Source organism: Cebus imitator, unplaced genomic scaffold, assembly GCF_001604975.1.
Source record: "Cebus imitator isolate Cc_AM_T3 unplaced genomic scaffold, Cebus_imitator-1.0 Scaffold32, whole genome shotgun sequence".
NCBI classification, from domain to species: Eukaryota; Metazoa; Chordata; class Mammalia; order Primates; family Cebidae; genus Cebus; species Cebus imitator.
The window spans coordinates 2,131,889-2,145,376 of record NW_016107347.1 but is presented as its reverse complement, the minus strand read 5'-3'; the positions used below and the strand labels follow the sequence as shown (position 1 = coordinate 2,145,376).

The window sequence follows — 13,488 nt, the reverse complement described above, 5'->3', positions numbered from 1 at the left end:
TAGCTGTTTCAATAACAACAAAGAAAACAACTTTCGCCATGCATGTACAACTACTACTGTAGTTTCTTCACGTTTTTAAAGAAGTATAGAAGTGAACAAGTGATACTTGGAGTGACTGATAGATGTTTGAAGGATATAAAAAGATGCTGTAGACTTTGGTTAGCAACCTTCCTCCTCATTCCTTTGATCTAATTCACAACAACCCCTGCCCACCCCAATTCCTGCTGCTTCCATGGCATCCCTTCTGTGTGGAATTTCTTTGAACTCCTCTGGTGCTCTCCTAACTGTCCTCATGAAACTTACGTCTTTGGCTGTATGTCAAATCATTCACCCCCTTGCCTCTACCTGTCCCTGCTCCCGCTTAAACATTTCAGTCAAGGACGCACATGCTCTGGAGTCTGGTAGATGTGGAGTCCTTCCCGATCACGTCTTCTGCATGTTGACTCAGTAAGTCACCCTTGCTCCTCTCAAGCCCTGACTGCCAGCTCACACTACCCATGTGGCCTCTGGACTCCTTCCTTCACTGCCCGTCCACATCCACGTCAGTGGCCTCTTTAGTTTTATGGTGGACTACCTTTGTTCTAGTCATCTACTCGCATCGGTTAGACACTGTCTAGATCTGGAAGTGCTCATGAAGGTTGGAATGTGACATTCTTCTCTTTTCACCGCAAGAATGGGGATCACTGAAGAGCAGTTTTCTGATCTTAGGTTTGCCCGTCAGCCATCCCCAGGATCCTCTTCCTCCTCATTTTTACTGCGTGTAGCTTCTGAAATGTTTCTTGACTCTGCCCTCTTGGTTGCTTTCAGCTCTTGCTTGGGCTATTTCATGAGTCTTCTCACTTGCCTCTCTTTTTCTTGACTCTTTGAAGGGGTCTTTCTAAAACAGATGTGCCTGGACCCCTCCCATACATTAAAACCTGCTTAAGACCCTTCTGTGCAAGAGCAGATGTCTGGAGCCCTTGACAGCTGGCTAGCCCTAGTCTCCCTTCCTATCCTTCGACCTACTGTGCTAAGCTGGCCTACTTGGACTTCTGGAGCACACAGCTTCTTCCAGGCACCTGACCCCACAGCAGGCTTCTAAAATCTCAGCCAAATGTCACCCCCGTCCTCACCTTCTCTGGCTTACCAGGCCCTATGTCTGCCACCTCCCCCTTCCTGCTCTATTTATGTCCTTGCTGGGTTGCATCAGCTCTTCACCCACATTTTGAATGCCTGAATGCTTCATTCTCTGCCCACTTTTCATGTCACTGGCATAGATTTGGTGCTTTGAACTGGATAGGTTTTTCCCTGGAAGACTTGTCCTTGGGCCCCTGGCCACTTGGAGGCTGAATCCTGGTTATTTACCTGAATGTGTCGTAATGCCTTATTTTGGTGCCAGAAACCATTTCAGTCCCAGACGTTGTCCAGACCAATACTTATGTGCAGGACAACTTGCGTGGGATGTGCTGGTGCTCAGCTTCCTGGAATGCGCAGTCATGTCCTGGACACTAACACAATTGAACAGAAGCTCTTGGCCCCCTGAGCAAGGTCTGTACTAAGGGTTGCAGTCTTCACACTCAGCGGTATTATGTTGAACTCCCCACCCACTCAGTCCTGGCAGACCTACCCTTCTGGTGTTTTAGAATTCCTCTCATGCTGTCTCCAAGTGTTCATTCCTCAGCCTTGGAATGAAGCTCCCACCGTTGCCACCTGGGACCTCCAGGGTTCCAGAAGCACACTTCTAAATGAGTGGGGATTCTTTTATCTCCTTCACTGTCTGAGTAATCGCCTGGGAGGGATGGTAACATGCTTGCCTGTAATTCGGGATTAGTATCAGCTGGAAGATACTGATGACATTAATGGGACCTATAAGGGTTTCCCACATGACCTCTGAGCAGCCAGAGCCTCACTGCAATGGTGCCACTCTGCCACCTCACCTTGGCATGGGGCCTCATCCTCTCCAGAGGCCTTCAGCTCCTTATGTACTTAGGGCAGGTAGAGTCAGAGGCAAGTCAGGGATGGTGCCCAAACTGGGCTGAGTGGTCCACCCCTGCTCCCTGCCTTAAAGCTGTGTCAAGTGACTTCATGTCTGAAGTGACAGCATCATTGGAGCTGGGGCCACGATGCTGGTTTCCTGCCTCCTGGCCCTGTGCCTTCTGCAATGTGGGATTGTGTCCCTCCCCTGGGGATAAGTGCTATCTAGAAGCACGTGCTCCCCTGGCAGATGAGCCACTCCTCAGACTCTGTCACCACTCTCTCAAGCAGGTTTCTGTCAAGGCCGCCCAGAATCCAGGAAGCTGGAGCATGTCAGGCGGCTTGCCTTCATATCCTTCCTCACCCAGCTCAGAGCGGCCCGGGCCACCTGCTGGGAGATCACACGTCTCCCAACTCAGGGCATCGTCACCGGAACTGGCCATCCCTGGGCCACCTCTTACTTAGGAAGTTTCTGAAAATGGGAACTGTTCCTAAGGGAAAGGCATGAGAAGCCAGAGTGGCCGCTTTTCTTTCAGATGCTTCCCTGAGAAAAAGGTATCCAAGGCTGTAGTGTTAGAGAGATGGAGACGGCAGCAAACAGCAGCTTTGGCCAGGATGTTTTCAACCATTTAAATCTATCCCTTCCATATGGATCAGGCATGAAGTTTTGCTCAAGGGGCCTGTTGGGAACTAAACCCATGAGAAAAATGGAGTGACAGCTCTTTGCTTTAGACTAAGGCTTTAGGTTGACCAAGTACACACTGCATATATGTAGCTTGCAGGCCTCAGACACGTGGGCTCACGGGGGCTAGGTAGCAGTGTTTCCGGAGGCTCAGTGTGCTTCTGTGTTGCCCAAGGCTACATATCTTGTAAGAGACAGAGACTGTGCTCTATCTCTTACAAGCTTTGACTGCAAAGCCTGGTTCCCCCACGATAACAGCCCTGAAAACACTCTGTGAACCATAAATCACCCTGCAAATATTCATTTTTATGTGAGCCCCCTCTCAAGGGCCTAAGAGGTGTTGAGTTGCTTGGTAATAGATCCGTTTCCACTTATCCAGGAAAGGAATTCCTTGGACGGCCCAGCGGCGTTTCTCAGACAACCCTCCCTTTGTGGATCAGGTGTGGGGGGACCCACTGCAGGCTCGTTAACATGTTTGGGGGATGCTCACGGAGCACCAGGTCCCGTGCTAAGCATTAGCATTTAATCTTCCAACAACTCTGAGATAGGATAACTAGGTTTACAGGTGAGGAAACCTAAAGGTCATACAGCTGCCACAGCCAGCACCTGGCTCTGGGGTGTCTGGCCCCGGGGCTCTAGCTCTCAGTTCTTTTACAGTATGCAATTTTGTCTTTGTCCTGCATTTCACAGGATGACACACGGAAGAGGCACAGGAGAGCAAACATCCTGACTTCCAACAGAAGCCTTTTGAAGAGGAATGAGGAGGAGGCCAAAGCCACTGATTAAACTGATTAGTTGGAATAAGGAATTAAGCCAACTGACGAAGTTAAAATAGGGTGCCTATTGTGGTTGGCATGACGTTTTAAATTGGAATTGAAAAGCAAACAGCATCACAGTTCCCCCTCGCCCCTCACCTTACCTAGGCAGCCGTGTATGGGAGTACTGAAACTGCCTGCAGGCTGGAGAGGGTGGGGGGGTGCGGGAGGGCTTTTGCAGAAGTCAGGGAGCCAGTTCACCTGCAGCGCTCAAACAATGAAACCAAGAAGGGAGGGGACTCAGAAAACTAACAGCACAACCCCAAGCAGTTCCTGGAGTCAAACACCTGTTGGTTTTCATGCACTAAATATAGTGGAAGTTGGGTCATCTTATCCTTAAATAAACACTACAGCTAGCAAAGACTTTTTTGAAAAGAATCTTTACATTGGCTCAGGTAAGCAGGAGGCTGGGAGAAGCAGCGCTTGGGTGGCTGTGAATGGCCCGCGGCAGCCTCTTGTCCTCACACCCCTTGCAATCTCAGGATCCCATGTGAAACACTCCTCTGTGGTTTTCCCCCTCCGTTTCAGTCATCTGCGTGTACCTTGTTGTCCCTGTGCCCTTCATCCCCTCCCCCTACCATGAGGGATCAGTTTCCTTGGCCCTCATCTGATCTGACCGGGGACAGCAGGAGAGGCGTCCCCTCGATCTTTAGCTTTGGCGAAAGAGGCAGCTTTTCAGCAGGCTTATTTTCCATCGTACTTTAGATATTACTGAAAGGAAACGGACTCTTCTTTGACTTTGCCTTTTGAATTTTCGTTGCTGCTGAATCGGGCACAGTCCCTGCTTTAGGAAACGTTAAGCCAGGGGCTTGTGGCTGGGTTTCCGGCTTCTTGAGTGCCAGTGTGGTGCCCAGCAGGGTTCAGGGGATTCAAGGTGAGAATCCCTTTAGAGAGAGGCAGTGGGACAGAAGAGCTGGGGCTTCGGAGCGGGAGAGTCCAGCTCAGCACGCTCCTCTGCTCCCCTCGTGATCACGTCAACCGCTCCAAGCCCGGTGTTCTTGCGGGTACGATGCAGGTGATGATGATACCAGCTTTCAGGTTCCTAAGAATTAGGAAAGCCAGGTATTTTTTAATAAAGCTCCAAGCCCAGTATCAGATGCCCATAGATGGTATCTATTACTTGATATCCTCTGCCCCAGAGGAGTTTACAATCTGCTCGGGGAGTTAAGAAGTGTCTAAGTGGTATTTAAAGTATTAACATATGTGTGCCACAGATTGGTTCGGCTGGACATCAGGAAGTAAAAACACCGGCTACAATTTATTAAGACCTAAAGAGGCCAGTTAAGGGCATGATGTATGCTTTCACGATGCTTGTGACAGCCCTGCAAGGTAAGGGCGGTAGTCTCCCCCTTACCCCACCTCCTAACTTAACAGAAGAGAAACCAAGGCTCAGAGAGGTTCAACAACATGCCACAGCCTGCACAGCTGCCTGGGCTGGCAGTTTCACACCTGATGTCAAGATGGCGTGGACCATGTCCAGCTGCTGGGCTGGGAGCCTAGGGCACTGGCCAGTGCTCTGTCCTGGCTGACTGCCCCGATGCCCATTGGCCTGTGGGTTGCAATATCATCATAATTCCTACTAAGCAACCTATTAGCCTCACTCTCGAGGTATTGCCAACTCACCGAAGTTCCCCAGAACTTCATACCCACTTCCCCCCCTCCTCTGCTGAGGGTTAGCAGAGAATGAAAGATACTGCTCCAGAGGACTGTGGCAAACTCCATACAATGGAGTCATTTAGTCCTTTCACCGGGCAACTTCCCTGTCCCAGGAATTAGAATCTGCACATTGAAAAGGCCCAGAACCCTCCTGCTCCAGTGTGGCAGGCGCTTTTGTAAATGTGTGACCTGCTGGTTCTGCTGGGATGTGCACATTTCTAATAATGGTGCTGATAAACAGAGGACTTTGCATGGCAGGGGCATGCCCTGCCTCCAAAGCTGCTGCTTCAGATGTTCCTCCGCCACGCAAGCCCTGGGCCTGGGACATGCTCACACTCCCTAACATCGTCATGTTTTCCTGTGAGACAAGTGCCTCCTCCACCATAAGATGATTTAGTGACTTCAAATCGGGTCAGCAGTCCAGGCCTGGTGAAAGAGGGCAGGGCGAGAGACCCTGCACAGCCATGGGGGATCAGCTTGGGTGAGTTTCTGACCGAACCACTGTGGAAACCAATTTGAGAAATAACTTATTGAGGATGTGATGAAGGTGGTTCTGGATCCAGAGGCCACAATATTTTTCTGCAAAGGTCTAAGTAGTCAATATTGTAGGCTTCACAGGTCTCTGTCACAAATATTCTGCCAACGTTTTATCACGAAAGCAGCCGTAAATGACACAAATACATGCAATTGACTGTTCCATGCGCATGACCGTTGCAATAGAACCGTATTTATGGACACTGACTTTCGAATTTCATGTCATTTTCATGTAGCATTAAATATGCCTTTGATTTTCCCCAACCATTTAAAATCCAGTCCTGGCCAGGCGTGGTGGCTCACGCCTGTAATCCCAGCATTTTGGGAGGCCAAGGCAGGCGGATCACAAGGTCAGGAGATCGAGACCATCCTGGCCAACATGGCGAAACCCCATCTGAAATACAAAAAATTAGCCAGGCATGGTGGTGCATGCCTATTGTCCCAGCTACTGGGGAGGCTGAGGCAGGGGAATAGCTTGAACCCGGGCGGCAGAGGTTGCAGTGAGCTCACACCACTGCACTCCAGCTTGGTAACAGAGCAAGACTCCGTCTCAAAAAAAAAAAAAAAAAAAAAAAATCTAGTCCTATTTCAGCTGTTCACAAACAGGCAGTGGGACAGATTTGGCTCACTGGTTGGAGTTTCCAACCCATGAACTAGAGGACAGGCTGCCTCACAGCAAGACCCCCTCCGTGTTTTATTCTGCCTCCTCCCTGCCCCCACCATGTTCCTCAGTAAGGTGGAACTGCAGACTGCCAGTCCGATTGGCTGGGTGTTACCTGCCCCCTTGGTGTCTCCTCCATTGCACCTTCTCAGGGCTGGCTGTGGTTGCCTGATGGCAGCTTGAGTTGCTGTCACTGCAACTCTGAAGTTGGGCCTTGAAGTTCCAGCCACATGGGCATCACTGCCCACTGGTCCCAGATGGCCCTGTTGGCCCACCTTCCACCATGCCCGTCACCGCTGGAGAATCTCCTGTTCCCATCAGAGTCACAATTTCTTGTGTTCCCAGCAAGCATGGACTTCCTTCCTTGGTTCTTCGTAGAGCCCCCAAAATATAAGAACGCCTGCCAAGCAGGCTGATTCTACTCCATAGAACTCCTCTGAAAGAGCTAGGGACAATTTGTTTAGAATTTAAAGTTGCGCCCTGTGTTACTGAGTCAATCCTTCCTGCCCATAGTCCCCAGGTCCCCAGGTCCCGGGTGCACCCCCAAGGCTAACTTTTGTTCTGGTGTCCTGAGGACAACTACAGAGCCCTTTACCACTTTCCTGGGCAGGTGGAGGGTGGGGACTGTTTGAAAGTGTAGCAGCCGACTGGACCCCCAGCTGGGGCACGGCCAGCAGAGTCTGCCCCACTGGAATCAGACTCCTGGCCCCGGGAGCTCAGCCTCTTTGCCTGTGGCAGGCATGCAGGTTGTCAGAGGTTGGAGAAATGAGATCCAGACATATCAAATGTTCCTGATTGGGGGACATTCCAAATGGAAAACTTATCGATTCAGACTCACCCCTGATGAGTCCAAAGGGGGATAGGGAGGGCCCTGATGTTAGCCGCGTGACTCTGCAGGCCGTTTAGGTTTGCAGGGGAAAAGACGAAGGAGAGGCCATCATGAAAAAGGCTTCACCCTGAGAAGAATAAGTCAAGAATATTCAAGTTGGCCAGGCACAGTGGCTCATGCCTGTAATCCCAGCACTTTTAGAGGCCGAAGCGGGAGGATTGCTTGAGCTCAGGATTTCCAGACCAGCCTGGGCAATATAGTGAGACCCCATCTCAAGTCATTAAAAAACATACATTTTTAAAAGAATGTTTAAGCCTAACTTAAGCATTTAGTTCAGATAAAAGCATCCAGATGAAAGAAGGTATCTGAAAAATAATAAGCTTCAAATAATAACAGGGAGGGGATAGCCCTACTGCTAGGGAGGGAGACACTGAGGTGGATGAGGCTGTGAAGAGAGCCCAGTGCTTGGTTCCTTTTGGGCTGCCCTCTTTTCCATTCCAGAGGGAACAGGCAGTGAGTGAGAACTGAGTGGGCCGGGGAGCAGGATGGACTTTGCCTTGCCATTTCCTAACCCGGTGACCTTTGGCAAGTTCTGTTTCTGTGGCTATAGACATGGGGTTGCTTACCTGTTGCAGTTAGTATAAGGATTAGGGGATAAAGTTAGTAAAGACTCTAGCATGATGTAGATGGTTAATCAACAGTAGCCTAGATACGTGTGTACGTGTACTTAAACAAATTCATCAGTAAAGTAGGGACCTTCAGTTTGGTCCTCTGACGCCTGATTAAAATCACCTGGAGTGCTAGTTTAAATTGCAGATTCCCAGGGTCCCACCCTCCTATTCCGATTTAGAGGGATTGAGGAAGGGCTGACGAAGGGCCAGGGAATCATGTCCAGATGGTTCTCAGGTTCCCTGGAGTTTGGAAACTGCAGTCCTAAGGGTTATAGAGGACGTGCATGACAGGAACAGGGACAGCGGGAGAGTCCTTAGAGCTGTAATGTGGGTGCCCAGCCTAGAAAATGGCATTTCAGCGGACAGAGGACACTTGAACACATGTCACAGATCTTCACAAGGAAAACATTGGACCAATAAGCTACATGTCCACACATAGGGTTCCGTTTTTAAAAGGTGGATTCAATTAAAGGGACCAATTTGCCTGTCTTCTTTTTTAGACAATTAGATTGGGGGTGGAAAGACAGTTCTGTTTCATGTTGTTAGTTGCCTATTTTTAGAACAGTGCGTTTTTACTTCAGATTTTGAAAAAAATTATTATGCTCAAATGGTGATAAAATCAAGGGAGTTTATGGTTAGCGGAACAAAACTGAGTCTGAGATTTGACGTCTGCACAGCAGGCAGTGGTGAGGCATGTCTCACTTCCCCTAATAAAATCCCCAGTGTTGAAGGGAGGCTTCCGTCAGGAGGGGAAGGTGGCCAAGCTGCCCTTCCCTCTGGAGCCCTCACTTCAGTGGCCCTGTCCTCCCACCGCCTAGGAAGCTGCTGTTCCTTTGCAGACTGATCCCAACGAGAGTCCCACAGGCACCCTTAGTTTCCAGAGCAGGCAGAGACAAGCTGGATGTTTAACAAGACACATTACTAAGTTTGGAAAGGAAAATAAATCTAGTGAAAACACAAATTACAGGACAATATAGAGTATCCCCGTGATGTTCCCTTATGGAACTGGGTCTTCTGGGCCCCGGTACATGCCCCCAGCTGCCCAGCTCTGTGCTCAAGCTCCCAGGGGCTGGCTGCTGTCCCTGCCTCCGTTGGTGGGACCCAGTTACTGTCACCATGACCCAAGACCATGTTTTGACCTCTTGACCCTCCTTGGATTCAGATCCCAGAATCTAGGGACAGATTCCCTGTTGTTCATTATCCAGGGCCTTCCCTTTCAATTTTTGTATCTACCAAGAGACTTCCCAGCAAAGACCTCGCCGTTTGGGTGAGACTCACTCCACCTCTTCCCTGCGCACCACCAGCTGTGGCATCCATAAGCCAAAGACAGATCACTTATGGGGACAGTGTTCCTGCTCAGGTCCCTGGAGGCCTGCATTTCCCACTTCTCCCTTCAGTCTAAAGCCCTGCTGCAATCAGGTCACCCTGTTCTCAAAAACTTCAATAGATCTTCATTGCCTATAGAACAAGGCTCAGGATCCCTCAATATTGAATGTTTAAAGGAAGTCTTGGGCCGGATGCAGTGGCTCATGCCTGTAATGCCAGCACTTCAGGTGGTTGAGGAGGGCAGATCCCCTGAAGTTAGGAGTTCAAGACCAACCTTGCCAACACAGTGAAACTCCGTCTATACAAAAATTAGCTTGGCATGGTGGAGTGCACCTGTAGTGCCAGCTATGAGGGAGGCTGAGGCAGGAGAATTGCTTGAACCCAGGAGGCAGAGGTTGCAGTGAGCTGAGATCACGTCACTGCACTCCAGCCTGGGTGACAGAGCGAGACTCCACCTCAAAAATAAAAAGAATAAAAGGAAGCCTCAAGTCACCTTCCAAGTCTATCTCCCATTCCTCCCAGCCCCACGTCCTTCACCATAGCTTCCGGGCAGTGAGAAGAGAGAATAGGATGAGAAAGCCCACATTTTGTCTGGAAAAATGGTTACCAATTTCCAATTAGTCCCGTTTCACATAGGGTGAGAGATGGTGGGGCGCTGGCCTGGGCACCAGGAGACCATGTCCTATTCTGGTATATGCAGCCTTCTAGCCTCAGATGAGGCATTGTTGGATTAGCCTATCTGTAGGAGCCTTGCCCACAGCTCCACAGCGACCTCTGTGACTCAGAAAAGCTGTGAAAGACTCAGTTGCCCAGAGGAGGACTGACATGATGTGGGACCCTTGCTCATGCTGCTGACAGGTGTGATCCCAGCCTTCTCGTGAGGGAGAAATGGTCAACTCTATTCAGTGAGCACTGGAGTGGCGCTCAGCAGGTGTCTATGCATACCGCCGTGCCAGGATCTGGGGGTCAGGGAAGGATGAGAAATAGTCCTGTCCATAAAGCTCCTGGGCTCCTGGAAAATACAAGACAAAAACACGCTCATGTCATGCTGTGGATGAGTGCTGTGACAGAAGAGGACAATGCTAGGATCTCATTGGCAGGGGACGACTAGAAGAAGTCTCAGAAAGCAGGAGCCTTGGAGCTAAACCTTGCAGGATGAGTCCAACGTGGCTGCACACTCCCTGGGGAACGGGGAGGCCATGGGGAGCCATTGAAAGCTTTTAGCAGGGGAGTGACACGATCCGGTTTGTGTTTCGAAAGATCACTGGAGCACCTGTGTCGTGGATGAAGGGGCAGAGGTGAGACTGGAGACAGGGAGACCTGAGAGGCGGCTGCAGCATTGGTCCAGGCAAGGCGTGCTGAACTTCGGCACAGAACAGTTACAGAACCTTTGACAAACGTGGGCATCAACACAAAGAATTCAGTAGCAGAGTTTGTTCTGTAGACTTGCGGGGCATCAGGCATTCCTATTTGTTCTGGTCGGTCATTGTATTTTATGTCCCAGAGTAATTTCCCTCTCCTTCCTTCTCCCCAATTCAGCTATCTCCTCCACCTCACCCGACTCATCCCCAGAGCATTTTATACTCTCTCAGCCCCTCCTCAAGTATGAGCAGCCTCACAGTGAAAGCCAAAGAAAGTGTCTAATTCAGCCCTTCTCAAGGATGTGCTTTTGGGATTATGGGCAGAGCAATTCTCTGTTAAGGGACTGTCCCATGCATGGCAGAACATTTAGCATCCTGGCCCTTAGGGAGCTGATGATGCCTCTAGCATCCCCTAGTGATTTTGAGAACCAAACAATATCCCCTAGACTTCCAAACTTCCCTTAGTGGGGCAGTAGTTGGGGTATTGTTCATGCCCCCAAAACAAGGTCCTATCTCCCAACCAGCCACTGTATGCAGGTATCTCTCTTGTCTGCCACCTCCTGAAAAACCAGCCCCCAAGGGCACATCATCTACAACCTCACCACCTCAAATCAGGGTAGACGGAGAGGACAGAGTGCCCACCCAGTTAGCCTGCATGTATGTCTGAAATATCTTTATTCTACCCTCATCTTGGATTGAATTTGGCTGAGCATAAAATTATTGAATTTGGCTGAGCATAATATTCTAGGCTAGAAGTTATTTTTCTTTGGAGTGTGGAGACATTTCCTCATTAAAAAAAATTTTAAAACATGTACCCTCTTATTGTAGTCTTAAAAAGTTCATGGAACTAATCTAGGGACAGATTTAACTATCAAGCAGAATGCTCACCTGAAAAATAAAATATTAATGAGATACCGGGCCGATTTGACTTTTGCTGGCAGGTACTTGGAACCATTAATTATATGCTTGTTTTATCCATGATTTGTAATGTTCTGGAATACTAAAAGTAATCCAATCACGGTTGAATTTAACAAAAAAATTTAAGCGTCATCTTAAAACATCCACTAATTCATCTCATGCAATGACAATATTCAATGTTTAAAGGAACGTAAAAACAAACATGCACAAAACTGTGCAGTTTTCGTAAAGGTCCGTTTCATGACTGGTGAGTTGCACATTTAACAGTTAACAACGTTTAAACAACGTACAGATAACTGCAGGACTGTGGCACTGGTAACTCGACAGACAGCCTGTACGACTAGAAACTGGCTAACAAGTTAACCGTCTGAAGATTTAAAACACAGCTCCTGTTTACATCCTTTGTTTTGATCACCTTCTTAGTGGGAAAAAGCCTGCTAGTCACCATGGACATACATCAGGGCCAAATGCTTTGCTATCCATTTCCAGAGGTTTCTTTCATCTGAATTAAGCCTGCAACTCCAGGGCAAGACCAAGTTTGTGGCCTCCAGCATCCATGCTCCTCCCACCTACCAGAGCAGACAGGGTGAGCTGCACACCAGGCCTCAGGGGTGGAGCGTAGCCCACCCCAGTCAAACCAGTTGTTGACTTTTGCAGAAATGGACGCGGTGGGTTTCAACTGAAACTTAGCTACAGGGCCAAAACGAGCACCGCGGGTACCTGATGTCCAAGCAAGGTTTACTAAAGTATCACGATCTTCACATACTTTCTGATCAACTGATCCTCCAAATTCTGCCCCATTGTTGCCATTAGTGTGCAGCTGGAAGTCCCCAGTCCTGTGGCCCACTGCAAAGTTATTCCTTGTCCCCTTTGATTTGGTGCCGTGAAAGCCCATCCGGCACCCAGAAGCTGAACCATGAATTGCAAGTCCAGCAAAATCAAAGTTAACGTCACAGCCAAGCTTTGCACGCTCCTTCTTGTAAGAGGACTTGATTTTGCCACTTTTCTTTCCTATGTTTGGTAAGAAGGGAGTATCTAATGCCATTTTCAAACCTTGACAAATTTGGTCTTCACCTGTAATTTCTGTTCCCAGAGTGTTATCAGTGTTCCATTTTTCTGTGAAGTCAAATCATACTCGCACCATTTATACTTGGACTCCAAAATCCCAGTAACTTTACCAGTGTCTGTATTATATGATCCAGACTCTGAGAATTCCACGCCACCGCATAACTTTGCTTTTACCTCATTTCACCGACTCAAAACCAAAGCCTTTGTTGAAGCCCTCTCCGAATGATGGATGGAGACACCCTGGCTGTGTGCCGGTCTGTCGGGAAGTTGACATGGTCAGGCCTCAGGAAGAGGTGATCTGGTGGAGTGAGGCTGTGGCTGTTGCTCCACTTGCAGGTGAGGCCACTGGACTCTCCCAGGTCAGAGCTGCAGCTGCCATGGCTGGAGGGCGAGGGAAGGAGCTTCATTGTCTTTTAGCTTCTAGTATTGTTGTTGAGAAGTCTGATGCCACTGATGCTCTATCCTTGTATGTGACCTGTTCCCCTACTCCCTGCCCTTTGAGAGTCTTCTCTTTACTTCTGGGGTTCTGGATTCTGTGATAAAATGCCTTGGTCTGTGTGTGCTTCTGTATGATATGTATGTGCCTGTGTCTGTGTCTTTGTGTGTGCCTATGTGTGTCAGTGCCTGTGTCTATGTGCCTGTGTCTGTGTGCCTGTGTCTGTCTGTATGTCTGTGTGCCTGTGTCTGTGTGCCTGTGTCTGTGTGTCTGAGTCTGTGTGTCTGTGTCTGTGTGTCTGTGTGTGTAAGTGCCTGTGTCTGTGTGTCTGTGTGCCTGTGTCTGTGTGTCTGTGTGTGTCAGTGCCTGTGTCTGTGTGCCTGTGTCTGTGTGCCTGTGTCTGTCTGCCTGTGTATGTGCGTCTGTGTGTCTGTGTCTGTGTCTGTGTCTGTGTTTTTGTGTCTGTGTGTGTAAGTGCCTGTGTCTGTGTGTCTGTGTCTGTGTGCCTGTGTCTGTGTGCCTGTGTCTGTGTGTCTGTGTGTCTGTGTGTCTGTGTGTCTGTGTGCCTGTGTCTGTGT

General features: G+C 49.2%; 1 pseudogene; it reads right to left on the bottom strand.

The window, feature by feature from the left end:
- Positions 1-11,913: 11,913 nt before the first annotated feature.
- LOC108301117 lies at positions 11,914-12,748 on the bottom strand (annotated as a pseudogene).
- Between the last annotated feature and the right edge of the window lie 740 nt (positions 12,749-13,488).